At 37.6% G+C, this 20,827-nt stretch overlaps 1 pseudogene; it reads right to left on the bottom strand.

Moving 5' to 3' along the window:
- Window positions 1-2,301: 2,301 nt before the first annotated feature.
- LOC145157772 (uncharacterized) lies at window positions 2,302-3,203 on the bottom strand (annotated as a pseudogene).
- Window positions 3,204-20,827: the final 17,624 nt, after the last annotated feature.

The raw sequence follows: 20,827 nt of genomic DNA, 5'->3' as shown, positions 1-20,827 counted from the left end.
TCTTCTATTTAGGATTTTTATCATTAATGATTTTCTTTTTAAAAATGAATACGTTTAAATCCTTTTTATGTAGGAGGTTCTTTATAAAACTGATTATGTTATGTTAAATAACTTAATATGGTTATTATGCATAGAAAATATTAATATTAATATATCACTAAAATAAATACCACATAAATGATATAACAGTGGAAAACCATTTTCAGGGAAAGAAGGGGTAAAAATATAATTTGTTGCTGCCCAGGATCAAATTGGACACCTTCAGCGTGGTTTGGCTACTATGTACATTATGTGTATGGAGTGCTATCTATATATTCATAGATCGAAAATAAAAATGTTAGACTAGTCTTGCCGGTGTATATTTTTGTTTCCTTGTTTTTTTTTTTTTTAATTTGTAAGTTTTTTTCAATTATGTGTGAATTCAGTTTTTGGTTGTTTCTTAATTGGATCTTCATTTCTGGTATTCATATGGGTTTGTTTATACATTGAGACCTTTAATGCAATTGTGATTAAACCGGTTGTGTAGGGTGCTGTCTTGATTTAGATAGGTTGCTTTCTTTTTTTGGATCCTGGATCAGAGTGTTGTGTTGCTGAGATGAGTTCATCCCTTTGACAATTTTGCCCCTGGTTTTGTCTTGCATCTTTGTGGTGGTTTCTTGATCCGTTTTTCCTGTGTTCTTTGGAGCTGCTGGCATAATTTCTTGATCTTATATGGTCTATTTGTGCTCCTTTTTAATTTCTTTCTAGATGTAGGTGGGGTTTTTTTGGTTTACTGACCATTTTGCCCCTGTTTGGCGTTTTTCAGGGCAGAGAGAATAAGACGCGGTTCTACTTTAAAAATCATGGGTCATATGATAATCACATAATTTGTGCTTTATATTAAGATAGAACCCGATTGTGTTCTAAAAACCGAGTCACAAAACCCTACAACTAAAAGGCCCAGTTGTTTTAAGAGGAACTGAGTTCTTTAAGTATACCATAGAGCCCAGTTTTTTGCTTGAAGCCGGGACATATGGTACTCTCCTTTATCAAACACGGTTTTTGCATAATATAACCCGATTTTTTTCGAAACCGGGTCCTATTAAGCGAGTCTTGTTTTCCTTTTTGTAGTAGTGCAATTTCGATGGATGTGATGGTACCGGGAAACGATGCATCATTTCTGGAACCGGTGAAAATGTTGGGAAACAGTGTATATGGAAAGACGCGTTCTTTTACAAACCCATCTAACGCGCGCTACGCGCTCCGAAAAAAACAGGGTTTTTATATATAACAATGATATATATAACGACCCAAATTTTCTTCCGTCAGTAAGGTTAGTTCCATTACTCGATTTATCCTTTTATTCTAAAATAAAAATAAATTAAATAATATTTAGTGGAAAAAAATATATAATAACAATTTAGGGTGAAATAATTTAATTATATGGTTGTAATTCATGGAAGGGTGTAAATCTAAGTTGAGGGGTTGAGATGTCATAAAAAGAAACATATAATATCAAGTTGTGTAGAGTTAGGGTAGAAAAGGGCTAAAAATCGAAATCCTAGGGGTTGGAAGGTGAAATTCGGATATAACTCTCAAGGAATTAGACCGATTCTTTTTCCTAAATTCGTTCCCCCTCGTGCGAATTAAGAAGCGATCCCACGCCCTCAGTTCCAGCTTACACCTTGTTCCCGAGTTTCATTTAAAGGAAAGAAAAATAAAAAAGAGAAATGTGGAGAGAAAAGAAAAGAATGGAAAGGAAAGTAAAGTGTATTTTTTTGTTTCCGAGTTCAAGAGAAAGGAAAGAAAAATTATTTTTCTTTGTGTTCCCAAGTTGGAAGGAAAAGAAATGAAAACTAAAAGTGGACAATTATACCCTTGTCACATTTTTTCCATAATTTCAAATATATACCACACGATTTTCTTGAAAACAAAATTATGCCTAAACTATTATTTTTTGCCAACTATTGCCTACATCTCGACTTCTTTAATTATTTTTTTCACATGATTATTTATACAAAAATCATTAATGCATTATTCATTATTAATCACAATTCTAGTATGTTCTTCGTTTGTATAACTTTTTCAAACAAAACCAATATAAAGTGAAACAGAAGTCAATAAACCGAAACCAAAAATAACATAAATGTATGAATAATCAAACAAATTCATAAGAAACCAATGTAAAGTCAATTCAAGAATAATCAAACAAATTCCAATGTATGAACTCAAACCAAAAACCAAAAAGTATGAAGTCAAACTGATAAAAAATCAAAAAACTATCATCCTAAGTAAGTTATTTACTTGCCCCCATCATTTTTTTCAGCAAACTTTTAGTATTTTAAATGGAACTCTAAATAATGTCCCCGCATCAGATTGATTTAGCGACAAAAACATGAGAGCTTCTGCTAATTCATCGGGTTCCAAATCCATTGGCTCTAACTCTTTATAAATTTCATCACCAGTATAAACCCGATGATGAGAGTGTTCGAAGATTTTGTTACCCTCCCTCATAGCAGAAGCCACATCTTTAACTGCACTCATAATAACCTTTTCAAACGATTCGGCTTCAGCTTCAAGTTCATCTTCATCTTCAATTTCATGTTTCCTTTTTTTTACTTTTGTACTTCTTAGAACTTGAATTTTGCACAAGTGAAAAGCATGTAGGAGATAACATTTGAATATCATCAAGACCATCATCATCATTATCATCATCATCATTATTTTGTTGTTTCTCAAGTGTTATGTCATTGCTTGCTAGTAATTGATCCACTTTTTCAATTGTTTCTACTTTGATATCCCCAGTCCTGTTCAATCGAGCATTCTTCTCTTTTGGGGTTTCAGCATGCACCCCTGAAGCCCTATCTTTCGCAAACAAAGCTATCATTTCATTGTAGTTTGGTATTTTTTGGACTTCAATGAAATTGCCTCTGGCTTTGACTGTAACACACAATCCCAAATATAATTATTGTTAAGAAAAATAACATAAATGTATACAAACTAATTAACATGCAATAAAAGAAACTTACATTAATTAGGTTGGCCCACACTTCCTCGTCCGCTTCAATTAGTTGTGTTTCAGAATTCCAACCGAACCCACTCAATGAATTTCCGCGGAACATGTCATACCATTGCGAGAAACATGATTTTAAAGTTTTTAAACGATTCTTGAAATGATTTTTTGTTAAACTTTTCCCAAACTTTTGATTAAGCTCTTGCACCATGTTGGTGTATGCTTGTGGGATGAAGCTCCCACTAATCCTTAATCCTTTCTGATCTTGTGTCATCATAGATTGAATAAAACAATAATCCATCCAATCTGTCCATTTTATTTGTTCTTTCTTAGTAACTTGTTCTTCCTTCATCATTTTGACCTGCATAACATCATAAATAAACAAACCATGCATTGATAAGATAAAAAATACATACTCAGAGGATGTACAAATAATGAGTAAATAACATGTCCAAAAGATAAATAACACAAATAAAGTCAAAACACTAACGATTCATACAAAATCAAGTCAAACACAAAAGATCCATACAAAATCAAATTGAAATGATATAATAAAAACTAGTAGCCACATTTACATATCTATCTCATGGTTTCGATTTGGCACGTAATCAGTCCACATTTGATTTGCAATTAAGTTCCTCATTCGCTCTGCCGCAGCATTACCCTCACTTGTCTCTCTTATATTATGGCACATTTCCTCTCTTGGTTCATTTAACATTACCTGTAGGACCTCATCTTCAAGATTTTTGTCTTGATCTTCTTCTAACAAAAAGTTATGTAAAATACAACATGCCAAGAAAATGTCTGATTGTGTTTCACAAGACTAAAAAGGTTCTTGTATACTTCTAATGATAAGAAACCTTCTCTTTAGAACACCAAATGCCCGTTCTATAGCGTTACGTAATGAAGCATGACGGAGATTAAACAACTCTTTTGCATTCCCAGGACCCCGGGCAGAATACTCTTTCAAATGATATCTGACACCGCGATATGGTGTCATTAGTGTAGTTGTATGAGGCAAACCAACATCTACCAAATAGTATCGACCTACAAATAAGTTGTAATTAGTTATGTATTAAAAATTAGATTACACATAAGAGTAATTTTGGTATTAAAAATTTACCCTTTGGAATTACTAGTTTATCTTCTCTAGTGAGTGCATTCTTTCATATCCTTGAGTCTGATGTTGTACCCTCCCAGCCACTTAAAATGTACGTAAACTTTAAATCAAACGTACAAGCAGCTAAGACATTTATCGTAGGGTATCCCTTGCGACCACGATATCTAGGGGCATCTTTGTTAGGTGCTTTGACACGAACATGTGTCCCGTCAATTGCACCTATACAATTCTTGAAGGAAGGATAAAATCGTTTTTTTTCTTGAATTTCTTTTTGTACAACGTCACCTTTTGGTTGTTGAATATAATGACTTTCCAGTGATATAATTGCTCGGAGAACTCTATGGAAGCACCTACTTGTAGTGGATTTAGAGCGACGGTATAGCCAAGACACAAATCGATTTCTAAAATCATTGCCGACAATGTGCAAAAATATTGCAACATGCTCTTCAACGGACATGCGTTGAGTAGCTCGAAGACCACCAACTTGTTGTAAGATAGTGCACAATTTCTTAAAAGCCTGCTCACTCATACAGATAAGTTCACGACATTGTCCACCATTTGAAAGGCCGTGTAGCAACTGTTCACGTATACGTCGTCGCTTTAAAATAAGTTTTCTAGAAGGTAATTTGGGATGGTTTGTGTTGGCAAGGGGACGATGTGTCAAAATGACCGCCAACAAGAAAATCAGATGAATTACTTGTCTTTGCCTGACTTTGAGAAATTGAGCGGGTGTTTGTAGCTCACTATCCATCGAAAATGTTACCTATTGTATGAAAATGTTATATATATATATATATATATATATATATATATATATATATATATATATATATATATTAATTTAATTGTCTTATTTTATTATATACTATTATAATAATACAATACCTTCATAGTTGTTGAATGATTTTGAATCAATACATATTAAAATCAATTTAATATGTTTTACTTTTATATAATGTGGGTAAAGCAACACTAATAAAAACACAAATTATGCAAATTGTTCATTTACAACCAAGGGCAAAATAGACCAAGAAAGAAAGAAAGATACAACCAAGGGCAAAAAAGTCCAAGAAATTATGCAAATTGGTGTAATACAAGCTACCTGTCTCTTTTCATAGTTGATTCTGTTTTGGTAGTTTAAGGGTGAAATTTTTTTGATTAATATATATTTTGGCCCTTATTCATACTTTTATATGAAAATGTTTCTCCGTGATTAAATGTTATAATCACATCAAAAAGGTTTATTGGAACCCATCATCTTCCATGTTTGAAGAGTGTGTTTCTCCTCAACACATGGTTTATTTTAAAATATAATGCTCCTAGTTTAACTTATGGCCAAGTTTATTTATTTATTTATTTTATGTAATAGAGGCATATTCAATCTATGAGTGATTTATTCAACATGATTGAAAATTTAAAACATCAAATAGAAATCCAATCCCAGTAATAAATCATAGTCACCAAATGGGCAAAATGGTAAAGTAAACATTTCAGGAAGCCAACAAATTATTGAATCTATAAAATAAGAGATCAATATTTAGTCTAAGCATCAAAAAAGTCACAGGAGTATGTAAATACAACAACATAAAGTTATAACAATACCACAATTTCATCCAAAACAAATCAACACTCACTAATTGAATAGTCACAAAGAAATATCCAATTATTACAAGTAGTAACAGAACTATGACAACATGGTTGGGGTTAATCGGGAAAAGTCAAAAAATTATGGAAAAAGCAAACATATAAACTTGTTCACAGATACATTTGCTGAAGCAGAAAAAAATGAAGCAGGAAAATTGTTTGAAGTAGAAAAAAAACATGAACACGGTGATAGCAGATTGCAGGAAAATTGTTTGAAGCAGAAAAAAATGGCAAAATTTGGGGTGAAGAAGAAGAAACTGAACCTGATAGCAGATTGCAGGACTGTCGCTCGTGGTATGCAGAGGTGGAAGAGACGTTGCTTTTTCTGTGTGTGTTGTATGTGTGAAGAAGAAATCGCTATATAGGGGGTATATTGGGAATACGTTGAAATTTATCTCATCAGTGATTCTCTTCTCTCCAAATCACTTCAATTTGGGAGGAAGATTAGGAGAGAAGTTAATTCTCCCAAATCCTTTCCTTTCTTTCTGAATCATTCCAACCAATTAAATCGGGAACACGATCGACAAACACTTTCTCTCAGGTTCCCTCCCTTTCTCTCCAAATCGCTCCTTAAATTCCACTCGGGAACAGGGCGTTAGCGTCGACAGTGAGTGAACAAAAAAAACTCCCGATTTTAGCCATTGTTCTAGCGATCGTCGAGTAAGGAGAAGGAAGGAAAAAAAATTCGATCGACTCCTTCTATATGGGGTGTGTGTCGGCTGGGAAAAGAAAGAAGAAAATGAGGGCAGGGGCAAGGAGTGAAAGTCTTCAAGCAGGTCTCAATTGGTTTTTGTGGGGATGTCGATCACCATAGCAGGGGCTGTGGCTCGGACTTCTTGTTCCAAACTTGTTGAATCGGCCATTCACCTTGGTAATCTCTTGAATTTCCTTTCTAATATGTTCATTCCTTAGTTGGGTTGCAATTGATTTCGATTTTGGGGTTGAATTGCTTCTCAATTGACAAAAATTCTCTTCTTGTACGTAATCTCAATCATAGTGTACTGTATGATCGATTTTCAATCACTGTGATGTTATCTTTGATTGATTTTTGTTGGAAAATCTAATAATCTTCCCTCATATATTGAAATTGGTATTCATGAATTGATTTCAACCTTGGAGACTAGTGAATTGCTTTGGGGTGAATCTTGCTCTTCTTATTTTCAAGTTTTGAGAATAAGTTCCTGCATAGAATTCATGTTTTGAGCACCCTTTATAACCCTAAAAACACCCCCTAGAAGTTTTGATATGTGGGTAATAATGTTGTTGTTTGGACTAGCCAAGATTGTCAAAAGTCGAGCTTGAAAGTCCTCACAACTCTTGGTAGTATTGATTGTATTTTTTGTCTTCAAAACCATGACTTGGAGGCTGAAACAACAAACTTGAAAACCACATAATGTGTGTCTAAAGTTCACTCAAAGTTCATCCCTACATGTATTTTGATTTGAACTAAAATAAGTCTTTATTGGTGTATGTAGATTTTTGGTGTTGGTGCATTAGGGCATCTTACTTTCAATCATCTTTTAGTAAATTCTTGGTCTTTTCATAAACCATGTAACATCCGGATTTTTAGGTTTATTAATTATGTGTTTATTTTGAGATTTATTTGAGTGACTTGACGAGTTGGGAGTCTAACTCGTCGAGTAGGGCCGAGTTGACCACGTGGGATTAGTGGTCTACTCGACGAGTCCGAGAGTCGACTCGCCGAGTAGACGCTAAGTGGTGAAACCCTAAGTTCCCAGGTTTGGGACCTATTTAAGGACAATTATAGCCTCATTTGCGGCTCACAAACCATTCTTCCACCTTCAGAGAAACCCTAAACGGCCATAGAGCTTAAAGAGAGAGTTTAAGCTTGCATTTGAGTGTTTTGTGCATTACTTTTGAAGTGAAGGGGATGATTCAAGCAAGGAACGTGAAGGAGGCCAGTAGATCTGAGGTTATCTTGTCCAGAAGCTTCTGAGAGAGGTAAAAAGTCTCACCTTTCGTCTTGTGGTGATTAGATCTCATGTTTTTGATGACTAGGGCTTTCTACCACCTTTTTGTTGAGATATGAGTACATGGAGTCCCTTTCTAGGTCTAGACTTCAGATCTGGACCTTGTGAGGTCCAGAGGGTCGAAAGGCTCAAGCTTTATTCAGTCACTTAAAGAGTTATTGTGTTTGGTGCCCTTCTTGGAGTTGTGATGGCATTAGAGCAATATATGCCATGCATGGTCATAAAGATCAAAAATTTACGTGACTTTTGGACCTTAGGAGGCTAGATATAGGGTTTGGAGTAATGGATCTGACTTTGGACGTCTGAATGGGAAATTAGATTGAGTAAACTCGCCGAGTCCATGAGCTGACTCGACGAGTCGGTTCGGGTCAGTCCCGGTGTTCACGGCCAAGCGATAACTCGTCGATTTGGGGGTCAACTCGACGAGCTGAGTGGAAACTTCATGAGACTTCTGAGGATACGAGTGGACTCGACGAGTTGCATGAGTGCACTCGACGAGTCGGGTCAAACAAGGACTGTTGACTCGAGTTTAACTTCTGTTGACTTTAGGGTTGGGTCAATCGTGAGTAACGGAGACCAGGGAGGGGTAAAATGGTCTTTTACCCACTTCCCAAGTAGAGAGAGAAAGAGTAACCTTTGGTTTAATTAGATTTGAGAATTTGAGTATTGATTAGAGATATTTACCCTATGTGTTAGGCGGTGGCTAGTTCGAGATTCAAGTATGAGGATAACTGCTTGCTTGCTTCGAGGCGAGTCTTCTCACTATACTATGAGTAGTGATCTATGTGTGACCAAAGTATCTTATGTGCTTATATTAATTGTTGTGATATCCTGCATTATGTCTTTGTGATTTATGTTGTATGTTATGATGAGCTTACAGAGTTAGGACCGGAGGGTCCACCCGAGTTATGGGACCGGAGGGTCCCACTGAGACACAATGACCGGAGGGTCTTACAGTGACATAGCCTTGAGTGGCTAATGAGCTGGGTGTGTGGTATTTTGGGGAACTCACTAAGCTTCGTGCTTACCGTGTTGTGTGTTATGTGTTTCATGTTTTCTCAGGATCACGGGAAGGCACCGGCTTGATTGTACACACCAGTGACAGAGTTTTGTTTCGAGGATTCTGGGTTTTAATCAAACAATTATGGAGTCGCGATTTGTAAATTAATAAACGAGATTTCGTGAAATGTGTTATGAGATTTATATGATTTTAAACGAAAAATTTATTCGAAAATTTACAGTGTTACAAGTTGGTATCAGAGCCTTGGTTTGAGGGATTCGGATGCACCTTCGGGTAAATCTGGACTCAAACTGAGGATGTGAGAAAAGTTTTCAAAAAGAAAAGATTTTTCTAAAACAAGTAAGAGTCTCTAGGAGAAAAACGAGAAGGAGCAGTATGTACAATCAGCCATAGCCCGAACAGTGATTTCCCACAATACCTAAAATTGCTTACTTTATGAGATATTATTTATGCATGTTAGAGGATAGGCTATGTATTTAATGTTTAGGGCTAGAGATACCTGATTTGTGATGCCTTAGCCTAGGGATTGTTGCTATCTGTTTTGTGCCTTAAGTATGTGCTGAGTAAGAGTATCTAGCGGGAATCTTTAAAGAGGGAGTTCTGAGTCGAAAGATAATCTAGGAGAGATACCTAGATGAGCATTTGAGGAGTCTACTGAGAAGAGTAATTCGATACCATGAGAGATGAGACAGCTTGAGTTCAGTGATGCCTTTGAGTCGTGAGGAGAGCAAGTGGAGTTGTGTGCTCGAGTGGTGTGTTAGTATCGGTGGGGGTCATTCGATGCCCGAATGCTGCTTGCTTTGTGCTTTGTGGAACTCTTGATGATGGGAGTCAGTTACCAAGTGAATATGACGATATTTAGGAGGTAGATGGCTGGCATCATAAGGAGTTCTTCAGCAGCTGATGGCAGAGAAGTGTGAGAACCTCGGAGAGCCTAGTGAGTAAATGGAGTCCTATGAGTACGCTGTTTGAGGAAGAGTATGCACCGGAGGGTGAGCATGCGTGACGAGATTGGTGATCAAGAAGGTTGAGCGGCTACGTAGGAAATCTGGGACAATCTATGTGGAAAGTATGGGTAGATGTGGCAGGTAGTATGGGCCCGTACTACTGAAAGCAGAGGACCCATACTTGAAACAAGGAGAATTCCAGAGGTTCTAAGTAGCAAATTGAGAGGAGATAACATGGTTCGGGTACCATGATTCGTAGCAAATTGAGAGGAGATAACATGGTTCGGGTACCATGATTCTTAGCAGATTGAGAGGAGATAACATGGTTCGGGTACCATGATTCATAGCAGATTGAGAGAAGATAACATGGTTCGGGTACCATGATTTGTAGCAGATTGAGAGGAGATGACAGGGTTCGGGTACCACGATTCGTGGCAGGTCGAGAGATGATCACATGGTTTGAGTACCATGATTTGTGGCGGTTAGGGCTTCTAGTTTTAACAGTTATCCAGTTGTGATTGATTAGACGGGGATCAGATGTGATGGAATGTGGGGCTTGGAGGCCATGTTGAGTGAATCTCATCAGAGCGTACCTTGGGAGGGAAATTGAGTTAGCTTCCGAGAGATTTTACTGGTGAGATGCTAGATAGAGTCGCAAGACTCAGGGATGTGTAGAGAGGGTGCTTTATGGAGGATTGCGGTCTGAGTTGAGCAATCGGACGAAGGTGGAGATGTCACTTTCTGTGACAAGAGTTGCGCTATTTTCGTTTCTTATGAGAAGTAGAATAGATAATGAGCTTCCGGTTTCTGAGCTTGGAGGTAAACCCTGTGGGTAGCATTGGTTGCGATCTTTTCACCAGATTATCGGGGCAGTATGTTTCCGCAAGGCAATATTATAGCATGAGAGAGTCATCAGTGGGGACCAAGATGGACAAGAACAAGGATGTACCCTATTTGAGTATAGTAGGGCATATGTTAACATCAGTGTTGGGTGATCAAGAGGAATATATTGGGACGATGGCTCTCTTTGACTATTATGGATATCGAGTGTAGGAGTGAGGTCTCTGCTCTCATGATAATTCTCATGATGGGACGTTGGTTGGGGAGTCGAAGATGAGGAGTGAGATAGCTCATTATTTTCAGATTGAGAGTCATGGCTACTACGGGACAGTTGAGATGTCCGGTAGTATGTCAGTATGAGATTATGGATGACACGTTGGGAAGTTTCCAAGGATTTTATCTGAGATTCGGGATATTTGGAGTTGTTGGTCTCTATCGGAAAGATCATCGAGCGTTGCGTAGTACTTTCCAAGAGTAAGTGCGATGTACCTGGTGGAAACAGTCTATGGAATAGACTATGGTGTGCCAAATGGTGATGGTTCGAACCCTGAGTGGGGGAGAACTGGATATTTTATTAAGTGGATCAGAGATTTGTTCAAAAGCGGTTAGAGAACTGAATATAGAGACCTGCGGTAAGGATCATGATACCAGGGTTATTGGTGGTCGAGGCGAGGTGCAGAGCGGGATAATGCATGTTGTACGTGTTCGGGAAGGGATAGTGTCTCCACGGCAGGTGGCCGTTGGTCAGAGAACTTGTGGTAGTTAAGAATTCTTTAAGGTTATAATGGTGAATTCGAGGTGATTGGCTCGTAAGGACAGTTTCGGCAGTTGAGAATTTCTGGTTCATTGTAAGGGTTGTTATATGCACTTGGGGAAGGGCAGAAGTTGATTGGGCAACCAACTTCAGGATCATCATGAGTATTTTTGCATGAGTTTAGAGCAATGGAGGAAGGAGTTTCGGATTTTCGCCAACGTGTTCTGAGTCATTGGCGATTCCTCCGTGTTTCAAATTGGGAGTTGGGATATTTCGAAGTTACGAGTTGTGTGAGAGGAAGATCAGTTGTGAGAATTCTGAAAGGATGCATTACGGGATCAGGGTATGATGTCGTAAGTAGGAGATCAGTGGCTGAGGCAAGACCTCGTGAGATTCTGTGATGGTGTATCGAGATATCTGAGTAGAATGCCTTGAATTTCGGGTTATTTTGAGACTTGAATTACGAGATGGCCAGTGGAGTATCTAGTGACTATGGTTCCAGCGGGAGCCTTCCAACTAAGTGTCATCGCACGGGAGTATCCAAGAATGAGAATTGCAGCGAGAAAAAGTGTTTGGTCATGACGGTTGTCGTCAGGAGTGGTAATGCTTAACCTGGATGGGTGTGTGTACCTATCTATGTTGGACCATGGAGTATTCATTAGTGAACTCAGTGGGGTGATAACTCGAGGATGAGATGATGAGGTAATAAGAGAGTGAGTAGATTTGAGTGGGAGTAACCACTTGGGATTGTCAAGGGAAAACCTTGGAGTGAGCCCATGGCCAGTCAGCGAGAGAGTGTTGTGATACTACGGGGAGGCGCAGTATTCACCAGTCAGCGAGAGGGTATTGTGATACTGTGGGGAGCTGTAGTATTCACCAGTCAACGAGGGAGTGTTGTGATACTGTGGGGAGCCGTAGTATTCACCAGTCGGCGAGAGAAGTGTTGTGATATTGCGGGGGGCCATAGCATTCATGAGTCAGTGAGAGAATGTCGTAGGTCTACGGGGAGCCGTATTATTCGCTAGTCAGAGCATGACACAGAAGAGTTTTAGGCTTGGGTAGCCTCATTATTTGAGTTTTTGGGAACCTGGTGGTCGGACTAGGGGCGAGACTGGGGTCTCCTTAATGACCGGGAACCGTTATATTTTGAGTTAAGGTGTGGTTATCACAATCAGAAGGAATTGGAGAAGTGATGTACGCGCGAGTTGCGGGTCCTGGGTCTTGAGTTGAGTGCTTCATTGGGACGAGTGGTTTCAATTCTGGGTCGGACCAGACTCTCGAGTTTGAGTTTGGCTCTAGCGGTGTATTGAGTAGGCAAAAAGAGATTCCGGATTCAGAGATGGGTTCCATTTTGAGGGGTATTGTTTGTCATATGGTGTCTTAGACCTGAGTGGGTCAGTTCGTTGGTACGGGAGGTACCGCGAGGCGCATAGGACTAACGAGTAGTAGACGAAAGAGGTCGGGGAGGAGACGATATTCAGTTGGGATTGTAATATTTTCTGGGGACAAAGCGAACTTCGTGACTTGTGTGTCACAATGGGCCGAGATAGTTATTATGAGGAGGAAGCCAGTAAGATTCTTTGATGTAGGCAATGGGTAACCTTGGAGGTTCAACTGTTGGGTCGGGATCTGGCTTGGTGTTTAGTGTTAAAAGGGATAATTGAGAGGAAGTTGGGATTTATGATTATTAAATGTTAGAGGATAATTCTGAGTGAGCAGGATCATTTTCTTGTGTCTGAGGGCAGGGTGTGGAGAGTCCATGGTTCGAGATGGTTTCTGATAGCAGTACCGTGGATGGGTCCCTGGTGAGTTGTGACCTATCTGTTTCGTTGGGAGTATGATCTGAATCGATTAGTATATCTAGTATGAGTGATCGGTAGCCAGTAATTGGTCAGTGACTTGTTTCTAACAGTCGCAACGAGAGAATCAGAGGAGCAGTGAGTTATCTGGGTCTGATGTTCAAAGAGCGTTTAGCACCGTGATATATTATGAGGGCGGTCTGGCAGGGAGAGATACATTAGAGTTTTCGATTCCTGGAGAGCCAGGATGAGTATCGTAGTGGCAGAGGGGTCTGTCCTTTTTCGGGCATGGGAGTTTCCTGGTTAGGTTCAAGTGTCTTGGGAGAAAATTATTGTATGATATGAGATTCCTTCGGTGGTACTTTTCGGATCATTGAGCCGATCTTTGTGTTGTCAAGGAGCGATTTCGAGGGCGAAATCTAATTCAAGGGGGGGGGGGAGAATTCTAACATTCGTATTTTTAGGTTTATTAATTATGTGTTTATTTTGAGATTTATTTGAGTGACTCGACGAGTTGAGAGTCTAACTCGTTGAGTAGGGACGAGTTGACCACGTGGGATTAGTGGTCTACTCGAAGAGTCCGAGAGTCGACTCGCCGAGTAGACGCTAAGTGGTGAAACCCTAAGTTCTCGGGTTTGGGACCTATTTAAGGATACTTATAGCCTCATTTGCGGCTCACCAACCATTCTTCCACCTTAAGAGAAACCCTAAACGGCCATAAAGCTTAAGGAGAGAGTTTAAGCTTGCATTTAAGTGTTTTGTGCATTACTTTTGAAGTAAAGGGGATGATTCAAGCAAGGAACGTGAAGGAGGCCAGTAGATCTGAGGTTATCTTGTCCAGAAGCTTCTGAGAGAGGTAAAAAGTTCTCACCTTTCTCCTTGTGGTGATTGGATCTCATGTTTTTGATGATTAGGGCTTTCTACCACCTTTTTGTTGAGATATTAGTACATGGAGTCCCTTTCTAGGTCTAGACTTCAGATCTGGACCTTGTGAGGTCAAGAGGGTCGAAAGGCTCAAGCTTTATTCAGTCACTTAAAGAGTTATTGTGTTTGGTGCCCTTGTTGGAGTTGTAATGGCATTTAGAGCAATATATGCCATGCATGGTCATAAAGATCAAAACTTTACGTGACTTTTGGACCTTAGGAGGCTAGATCTAGGGTTTCGAGTAATGGATCTAACATTGGACGTCTGAATGGGAAATTAGATTGAGTAAACTCGCCGAGTCCATGAGCTGACTCGACGAGTCGGTTCGGGTCCTTCCCGGTGTTCACGGCCAAGCGATAACTCGTCGAGTTGGGGGTCAACTCGACGAGCTGAGTGGAACCTTCACGAGACTTCTGAGGATACGAGTGGACTCGATGAGTTGCATGAGTGCACTCGACGAGTCAGGTCAAACAAGGACTGTTGACTCGAGTTCAACTTCTGTTGACTTTAGGGTTCGGTCAATCGTGAGTAACGGAGACCAGGGAGGGGTAAAATGGTCTTTTACCCACTTCCCAAGTAGAGAGAGAAAGAGTAACCTTTGGTTTAATTAGAGTTGAGAATTCGAGTATTGATTAGAGATATTTACACTATGTGTTAGGCGGTGGCTAGTTCGAGATTCAAGTATGAGGATAATTGCTTGCTTGCTTCGAGGCGAGTCTTCTCACTATACTATGAGTAGTGATCTATGTGTGACCAAAGTATATTATGTGCTTATATTGAGTGTTGTGATATCCTGCATTATGTCTTTGTGATTTATGTTGAATGTTATGTTGAGCTTACAGAGTTAGGACCGGAGGGTACCACTGAGACACATTGACCGGAGGGTCTTAGAGTGACATAGCCTTGAGTGGCTAATGAGCTGGGTGTGTGGTATTTGGGGGAACTCACTAAGCTTCGTGCTTACCGTGTTGTGTGTTATGTGTTTCAGGTTTTCTCAGGATCACGGGAAGGCACCGACTTGATTGTACACACTAGTGATAGAGTTTTGTTTCGAGGATTCTGGGTTTTAATCAAACAATTATGGAGTCGCGATTTGTAAATTAAATAAACGAGATTTCGAAAATTTATTCGAAAAATTAAATAAACAAGATTTGTAAATTAAATAAACGCGATTTGTAAATTAAATAAACGAGATTTGTAAATTAAATAAACGAGGATTCTGGGTTTTAATTAAACGAAAAATTTATTCGAAAATTTATGTGTTACAAACCACTTAATTTATGTCTTAATACCTTCGTTCAAGCATTTGGTGTGTTAAATCGTGTGTCTTTGATCCTTTGTCGAAGATTATGAAACATATCGTGATTTTGGCAATTATTGGAAATTTGCACAACATCTTTGCCCCATCTTGCGAGGGATGTACCTGCTAATCTGAGCAGAATTGGCTGATGTCCCTATCTGGATAAAATGTAGGAAATCGAGTCTAGTTTTCAGAAAGTCCAGATTCAGCTCAATCGGAGTTACGGATTCTGTTTTATGCCCAAAACAATGAATAGTGTTCAAGCTGTGAAACTTTAAAAAATGTAACCCTTTAAGAAATTAAAGGTGTTAATGAAACTTGGACCCCATTTTGATGATTGTTTGGTATGTGTGGTTATTAGGTGAAAACTTGAAAACTTCAAGAAGGGTCAAGACTTAAAGTAAAAAGGAGAACTCGCTTCAAACACAAGGTGAGTCGACAATTTTTGTTGACTTTAGTGCATAACCGAAAACCACATCTCCTAGGTGGATTGTTGATGCAAATTAGGAATCATGCTAGATTTATAAATGCTTGTGATAATTATTGAAAATATGTTGTTTGCATCTTATGTATGGTTATTCCTTGGTATCGGTTGATATGGTGATATTCATGTTATGTGATAGTTGTAAATTGCATGCAGATATGATGTTTCATGAATCGGTAGTTATATGCTAAAGTATGGTGACAACATAATGAACTTCATCATATGATAATTGCTCGTTTAAGCTTCATGAGTAACATGATTATTTTGGTGTATGCATGCTTTTGCGGGGTATAATTGTGACATGGGTAGAACCTTGCAAGTCTAACAGGTTGAAAGAGATTAAGCCTTATCGGTTGTTAGTTGCACAAACTTTCTATATGGTCATGTGCACCTCGGTGCACGGGAACTGGAGTGGTGTTGGCTTTATGGTGTGGCCGGATCAAACATCACGTGGGAATCGGGAGGTGTATCAAAAGAATTGACACCGTTTGTACCGATCCTGAACGACACCGTAAAGTACTTGTACATTGCAGGTCGGAGTAGCGAAAGTGGAAGTCTTGGGATTGGTGTATTCGGGTGGAAGTCATGAGCCACTTAGAGCACTAAACTGGTTGAGCACACGAGTAGTGAACGAGGTTAAGTTTTTGGGTAGACTGTCTCTAAGAACCCCAAAGTAGTTAATCAGTTGAATTAAAAATTACATGTAGTAAACGGTGAATTAAAATTTATGTAATAATCGGTTGAGTTAAGTTGAAATCTATATGGTTCGAATAAATTATGATATCATGTTATTTGTTTTTCTTGACTATGCTATTATCATGGTTTGCATGGATGACCCTTACGGGAATTGTGTGTTTTCTTTTTGGTTGTGTACAACTTGTCGGCTCACGAGGTGGTTGCTGACACTTGTTTCTTTGTTGAATGCCTTTTGATTGGTTCAGGTAGCTTAGGAGCATGGCTTGGTGAGATTGGGTTCCTTTTGGGTAGTTAGTTTTAATAAAGATGCCACTTGAACACGTTTGACTTTTATTTTCCTTTGAGCTCCTTTTTACAATAATTAAATGGTTGAATGTTTGTTTATGAAAATGGTAACGTGTGGTTTTGGGAATGATTGGAAAAAACATATAAAGTCTTCCGTTGTATTTTTCATTTTAAAAGGATTGTTAAAGTTTACAAAAAAATTTGAGTAAAAATCACGACGTGACAATATATATATATATATATATATATATATATATATATATATATATATATATATATATATATATATATATATATATATATATATATATATATATATATATGAGACCATGGGTCTTTTTGTGAAACATAAACACCCAATCCTAGTCATTCATTTTGCAGCTTAAAAAATTATAAAAAATTTAAAATTTAAAAATAATATCAAAATTCCGAAATTTTATATATATATATATATATATATATATATATATATATATATATATATATATATATATATATATATATATGAGACCATGAGTTTTTTGTGAAACATAAACACTCAATCCTAGTCATTAATTTTTGCAGCTCAAAAAATTATAAAAAATTTAAAATTTAAAAATAAGATGAAAATTCTGAAAATATTTTTTTAATATTATTTTCGTCATTTATTTTTGTTAAAAAAATTGAAATAAAAAATAAAAAAGGAGCTTTTTATGTATATATGTGAATATTCTAACATTTTAGGTGTAATATTCTAGTAGAATATTAACATTTTCTAACAATTCTAGTGGAATATTAGAATATTTTAGGAATGTTTACAATTCTAATAGAATATTAGAGTGTTCTAACAATTCTATTTGAATATTTATTATCTCGTATTTGGTAGAATATTAGGATATTCTAACAATTTTAAAAAATAATCATATAACGCAAAAAACGATAATTTAAAAAAAAATTCATTTCATTTTATTTTATTTTATTACATTAAACAAAATGAAGAAATTAATAGTAAAAAAAACATTCAAAACTTTTTATTTGTTTTGTATTTTAGAATATTTTTTGCTAACAGCATAAAGAATTGGCTAGGAACGCGTCTCCCTCATTGTAACATCCGAAAATCATGACAAAAAATTTTCATTTTTAAAATCTATCCAAAAATCCATAAGTTACATCAAAACATAGTTTCTCAAAACCATGAGCATAAATTAGAGTATCCAAAAATCATAAGTCATATAAAAATCCAGGATGATGTGCACAATCACACTTTAGCCTTGCCCCTATCCTCTGATGTTCCTGAAACCGTAAAATCAAACTATAAGTTGAATCTTAGTGACCCCCCCCCCCCCCCCACATACTATGCTCGATAGTAACAAGTACAATACATGCAATATGGTTTGTTAGCCCAAGGGCTCAACCCAGTCGTCCAGGGTTGTTGGCATGTTGCCTCAACCCAACCATCTAGAGTTTTTTGGCTTACAGCCTCAACTCAACCATCCCGAGTTTGTTGGTCTACCGCACGAAGCAGTACCACCTCAACCCAACTATCTAGGGTTTGTAGGCCTCTCACCTCAACCCAACCACCAATATGTTGACATATGCAACAGATAAACAATAATCGGCAAGTACAGGTAACCATACAGTTCTACCAATCCAACATGTTACTATAGCTAGAAACATCATATATACCAGGATGCATAACACAACCTAGTGGGCCGGCATTGGCGCCTTCGATCCACACACTAGTACAAAAAGCATTTGTTGATGCGGTTAAAATGATTAATTGATGCGGGTATTGAACCGCACCAAAAAATATCCCATCAAAAAATACCCTTATTTAATGGTTCGGTTCTAAAACCACACCAAAAAATAGCCAAAACCGCCACAAAAAATAGCCAAAATCACACCAAAAAAATAGCTAAAATTGCCTCAAAAAATAGCCAAAATCGCACCAAAAAATAGTCGAAACCGCCTCAAAAAATAGCTAGCTAAAACCGCACCAATTAAACGGTTCGCCATTGATGCACACCACGCTACTTATGAAGCTTTATTTTCTTGTATTTTGGTACGTTCGGTGAGTATTTTCAATCAAAGGTTTAATCGTAATTTATTTTTCTCCGAAAGGGGTGGTTTTAATCTCTGCAATTTCTTTTTCTCTACCAATTAAAAATATATTCCTGGGAAATCACACTTCATCGATGTTGTTTTCAATTTCTTTTTCAACATCTTAAAACTCACTCTGCAAAAACTAGCTCCATACCCGTTGATTGAAAGTCAATGAATCAAACATCACAAGTCTTTGGATCCTTTTTTGGAGATATATCACGGAAGAAGAGGCATTTGCATAGATTCAAACAAAGAAAACATCATTAAAACTTAAAATAGGACATCCATTTACAATTAATAAGAGAAAAATGGAGGCACAAATGCCGTTAATGAAAAAAAGATAAATAATGGACATACCTCACACGCGTTTTCAAGCATGGAATCGACAAATCTATAATTATGAGAAGAGGTTACATATCCACATTTATATAAAAGAGGGAAGATTGAATGAAAATTTTGAAAAAATGAAATTTTGAACGAAATTTGAGGGATCTAACGTGAAATGAAAAATTCGAATGAAACTTTTAGAGGAAAGATTAATAGTGCGGTTCAATACTTTTTTAGTGTGAATTGTTTTGTGGTGCGGTTCAGTGTTTTTTAGTGCGATTGTTTTTGGTGTGGTCGTAATTATTTTTTGGGGCGGTTTCCACATGATTTTTTGGTGCGGTTTCGGGAAACCGTATCAGAAAATGCTTTAATGGTGCGATTTTGGGAAACCGCACTAACAAAGCTATTTTATAGTGCGATTCTTTTATTTTGTGATGCTATAGATATTTAATAAGACGGTTTTTAGAAGTGACCACATCAAAAAATAAAAATCACTCGCACTATTAAATGACTTATGTGCTAGTGACACGTACAGTGGGGAAAACTCACCTCACAAACTGGAAGATAGTTAAACTAATCATTGCCTCTACAGACAACCTATACAATAAACTGGGATCCAGTCTCAATCTACCATTGAAATTACCCCAAATGACCTAAAGTTAAACTTGGTCAAAGTCAACGGTCAACGGTCAAAAGTCAAAGATCCACATCAGACCAAGTACGCCATGCATACTCCAGCTCTCTTCCCTGCGTAGAATGTTGCTTGGCTCTTACGGGGCAATTTCAAGGCTACACGTTGCATACACATAAGTATGCCTCACATACTCATGCTAAATCCAAACTATCCATTAAGCACTTATTTCCTTAAGACCTCACCCAATACTAAGATTTAACCCTAAAGAGCATTCTAAATCATAAAGTTTCTAACTCTATGTCTTTGCATGGCTAGAAAGTGTCCAAATCTAAAACCCTAACTTATCACAAAATCCCAAGCTCAAGTAACGAGACATCTGAACCTGCTCCGAAGCAGCATACTCGGGGCAGAAAAATGCTCTATTTTTGAACAACCTGGTGATCTCCGTCACCGAATATGTCGTATTCCGCAATGATAGATACTCATGGGCTAACCTCTCCCTCTTAACCAGTGGTGAACATCTCGGTAAACTTGCGACATCCCGAAATTTAGGGCTAATATTGTAGACGGCCAATTCACCGTGAATCTCGTGATAATCTGAGTTATTGAGTTGTAGTGCATCTAAAGTAAAATAAATAATTGTATTTCAATTATTTTATGATATCACATGATACATTACTTCCACATGTGTAAACTGTCAACCGAATCAAACCGCTTAAATGACAACGCTAATTAATGCGTTTGAAAAACTGAAATTTCGTATTAAGCAGTTTTGAATAAAACAAACATAAAAATATTATAGTACATGTTCCCCCGTTTCCGAAAATATAAAGAATGTCCAAAACGGAGTTCGTATGCAAAAGATACGACCGTTTTAAGAAAAACAGACGGTAAAACACTATTTTTCTTTAATCGCGTAAAATCGAATCGATCCGCTGAGGCACTTACGCTTTGCCGACGGGATTTCCATGAACGTTTTTGGAATC

The sequence above is a fragment of the Lactuca virosa genome, chromosome 2, assembly GCF_052849685.1.
Source record: "Lactuca virosa cultivar CGN04683 chromosome 2, Lactuca_virosa_CGN04683_v6, whole genome shotgun sequence".
In the NCBI taxonomy this organism is placed as follows: Eukaryota; Viridiplantae; Streptophyta; class Magnoliopsida; order Asterales; family Asteraceae; genus Lactuca; species Lactuca virosa.
This window is presented reverse-complemented; position numbering and strand designations above follow the sequence as displayed.